Raw genomic sequence first — 4,634 nt, forward strand, 5'->3', positions numbered from 1 at the left:
TTTTGTTTAAAACAAAAACTATAATATTAAAACATACAATTTTTTTAATTATATATCTAATAATTAATTTAATATAATAATACTTAATAAGTGTAATAATTTAAATGAGAGTAATTAAAATTATGTTAATACTATCTATATAATAATTAAATTAATACAATAATTATAATATATAATAATTTTTGTTAATAATAGTATTTTGTATTAATAATAAAATAACTGTAATTTAAATTAAAATAATTAGATTTATATTAATATTAATTATATTTTATTAATAGATAATAATAGATAATAACTAAAAATCTTTTAAATTAAGCTCTGTTCCTACTTCAAGTACCTGAAACAAAGAAATTTTATCATATTAATATTTTGATTAAACGAATAATAAGATTATTAAATTATACTTATTGTGTTTACTGTTTATATATATAATTTGACTCTTAAAATGTCAAAATAAAGATGTCAGCAAATGCGAGTAAAGTACGGTACGTGGCGGGCAAAATAAATAATTGATGCAATGCTTTAAATATGTTGAACGTTTTGGCTTTTCCTTCAAGCCATCTTCAATTTTATTAATAGTCACAATAATTTAATACTGCCGATTCCGAGATAGCAAGATTTCTTTCTGAGATGTTGTTTTAAACAAGCTGATATGCGCGAATGTAAAGAACATAGATATTCTCTTGACAGGACAAATATAATAAGTAAGGTAAATTTTCTTTTACACAGCCAGTCCTAAATGACTTCTGACTAACCTTAATGTTAACCTTGACCTTCAAGGAGTTGACCTTTTTGTCGCTTGTGTTTGTTAAAAAGTTATTAACAAAAAAAGTTTGACAAATATAGTAGTTATTTTGAGTATATGGGATATATATAAGCAATATATCAAAGTACATGCGTCGACAGAGGGACATGTTCCACAGGGGTCGGGGGTAAAAGTAGACCTCGCTTTACAACGTGCAAATGTACATGCGTGGACAGAGGAGCGTGTTCCACAGGGGTTGGAGAAGAAAACTTGCTTCAACTTACAAAGCACATACTTGTAAGTTGAAGCAAGGTCCATCCCGTATAGGGGGGATATGGATAGGGGGTCGAAAAAAGCGAGGTCTGTTTCTCCCCCCTCTCCGATTCCTGTGGAACACGCTCCTCTGTCCACACATGTATGTACTTTGTAAGTTGTAAAGTTGAAGATGGCTCAAAGGAAGAGCTAAAATGTTCAACATATTTAAAGCATTGCATCAATTATTTATTTTGCACACTAGCACCACAGACGCGCGCTTCGCGCGCGCTATTTAGCTTTAACATTATGCTATTACTATTACACTATTAATTTCTTGATACACACAACTGTCAAAATATACGATGACAGCTGCAAATGAAGTAAGCGCAGCGAGAAAACCAATCAGCATCGCGGAAAAGCGGCAACAATAATTCGACTATCGACTTAACATGCCTTTTTTTAGAAAGGATTACGTACAGCACTTGACTCACATTTGCCATAACATTCTTATTTTTTACTGTTTATTATTATGTATACTGTTTATTATTATTATGTATACGCGCGCATACATATATACATACATATATATACATACACACATGTATACATATACACATACATATATATATATATATATATAATATATATTATATATATGTATATACATATATATACATACATATGCCATACATACGCATATATATATACACGCTACACATACGTATACAAATATACGCTACACATGCACATGTACATACACACACATGTACGCATATACAAATGCGGGCGGTGACGTATACACATATGTACACACGCGTATACATATATTATACATACATGTACATGTACGCACGTATACATATACATATACATATACAAGTCTGTCATTTTGACGTCTTTTGACGTCATTTGACGTCAAAATGACGAGTGCTTGCTACCTGGGATATATATACTTTCTTACACGTACGCATGCAAATATGCACATATATATAATAATAAATACCTGTAAGTTTAATCCTAAGATGTCATGAACTAATCACAGAGTCGTATTAGCGTCTTAGGACATTATTCAAGATGGTCTTGAAATAAGATCCGACTCTGAATACCGGTCTTAGACGTCTTAATGATGTCTTTAAAACGTCTTATATCCAGATTTTGGATACGGTGTTGTCTAGGATACATATATAAATTGAGAAGATAAATATATATATATATATATATATATATATTTGTATAAATACTACATATGTAAATAAGAATGTATTTTATAGAAAGTAAGCTTGAAACTTACCAGTATCTTATATTCACACACAAAGGTTTTTTGCATACGTAAATATTATTATTATTGTTACAAAATGTCTAAATAACAGCTGCAATGACAGTTGCTCACGAAGTAATCGCTACGTCAACGAAAGAGTTAAATATGAACTATCTTCAGTACTTAAGATGGTCTTAAATATAAAATCCAACTATGAATACCGACCTATGAATACGGATCTTTGGGCACATTCAAGGGAGAAGCTATTAGCGTTAATAATGTCGAGATATTGTATGGAGAAAGACATGACCAATTGCATATTTAACTAATTCGACCAATTAAATACGATTGGTTAATTGTTTCACCGTTCGAGATCTTAGAGCAATTTCTAGTATTGTGGATACAAGGCTTTAAATAAGAATAGAACAAGCAAATAGCTAATAACACGCTTTTCAAACGCAGTTATTTAGGCACGTTCAGCAGACAATTAATAAACAATTAATTTTTAACTCTTTAATTACTTAATTTATTTTAATTTATTTTTAAGAATAACAATTTAACAACATTGAACATCTTAATAAATACAATAAAAATTATAATTTATTAATTATTTTTTTTTCAAAAATTTTGATGTTGAAGATGCAGCCTTGTTCTGTCCCTGAAAAATAAAATAATATATAAATGCTTTATTATTTATTATTTATTATTATTATTTATTATTATATATTGTTATTATTTATTATTATTATTTATATTTATTGTTATTATTGTTATTGTCACGTTATTTTTGTGGCTATTTTGTGATTATTAAAGCCAAAGTGTTCGGTATTTTACAAATGTACTAAATCAATTACAATTATGTTTTATGGATGTCTTTTTATTTCAACGTATACTGTAAAAATTTTTGGCATGCAATTTCACGCTTCTGATATCATCAAATAAAACAAGGATATAAGTAGCCAGTAGACAGAAACATCAATATTTTTTAGAATTATACCTGCTGTAATAAATTATCATCCAGTTTTCTTTTCTTAGGGGTTTGTATCCCCTTTACCAATTGTCCTAAAGACATACGTCCTTCCAATTTTTTAATATCCTCAATACATGTTACTATTAAATATGGAGGATCAGCTGTAAAAATTAAATAATAATAATACTTAAAAAAGACTTAAAGACAAACGTAGGATGTCCGATAATAAATGTAGCAATATCTGTTTTATGTAAATAGTCTTAGATTGAATAAAAGAGTTTTCTATCTTTTTACAATCATTTTAGTAGTTAATAAGTCTATTATCAGACAATCTCTCTCAGACTTATTATACAATAATAATACCTGTATTTTGTACATTTCCAACAACTTGTATTTTATCTCCTCTTTTAAATTTTTTTTGTAAATATTTGTTTAAATCAAAATTTAAAATGTGTATTTCAATTTTATAATTTCCATCCGTGATAGCTCCACAACCAATTTTTTTATTAAGTTTATTATTATATATCGCGCCAAAATTACTTTTTAGAAATCCCTTTAATACTGGAAAACATTAAAACAATTAATATTTGAGTTATTGATTAAAGAAAGTTTAACACGCAAGCATATTTACACGTATAAATACACAAAAGTAGATATATATAATACATATAGTTTAATTGTATCTTTGAAATATTCATCAATAGAACTTACTGACACGTTCAGAAGTATTTAAAATATCTTTAAATTCAATTTCTTGAGGATTATTATTAACTATATTGGAAGGATTATACTTTCCCAATATTGTTAAAACAGTATTGCCTCTAACGTGTAATTCAAATGGAACATTTCCATTTATACATTGCTACTTTAGGTGTTCTTGCTTGTACTCCGTCTAAATCTACAATCTAATTATAAGTAAACTGTTAAGTTAAGTTTACATGTTTTTGTTAAGTTTATATTTTGTTTTTAATGTTAAATTAACTTTTTGGAAAAAGAAATGTAATAAATTATTAAATTTTTTATCATTTAATTGTTTAAAAAACATCAGCTAGAATTTAATTTTAGTTTATAATAGTAATTAATAAATAAAAACTTATTTTTAATCTTAAAAATTAAGGACACTTACAATATTAGTTGTTATCTGTTGTTCAATACGCTCTACCTCATCGTTCCATGCAACTACTTGAATTCTTCTTCCACTACCGTTATTGATGTAAAATTTAAAAAATCTGTATTGTTTTTGATCACCTACAGACCGAGGAGCCTCTATGCTGTCAATATATCCTATTACTTCTCTATAATATCAATTAAATAACAAATTATTATCTATATTATAATAAATTAATTTATAATTAATTTACATTTGTTGAATAAAATCATATCTATACTATTATTATAAGAGACAG

The 4,634-nt window shown here is 27.1% G+C and overlaps 1 long non-coding RNA gene across 1 annotated transcript; it reads right to left on the bottom strand.

Moving 5' to 3' along the window:
- Nucleotides 1–2,883: 2,883 nt before the first annotated feature.
- On the bottom strand, nucleotides 2,884–4,075 carry LOC139787276 (uncharacterized). The gene is made up of 4 exons (XR_011722582.1): nucleotides 3,940–4,075; nucleotides 3,592–3,789; nucleotides 3,256–3,389; nucleotides 2,884–2,916 (listed from the first exon to the last, which is right to left on the bottom strand). It is a non-coding gene; the product is annotated as an uncharacterized lncRNA (long non-coding RNA).
- Nucleotides 4,076–4,634: the final 559 nt, after the last annotated feature.

Source organism: Temnothorax nylanderi, unplaced genomic scaffold (assembly GCF_030848795.1).
Source record: "Temnothorax nylanderi isolate EJ_2023f unplaced genomic scaffold, tnyl_v1.0 TNYL_tig1379_pilon, whole genome shotgun sequence".
Classification (NCBI taxonomy): Eukaryota; Metazoa; Arthropoda; class Insecta; order Hymenoptera; family Formicidae; genus Temnothorax; species Temnothorax nylanderi.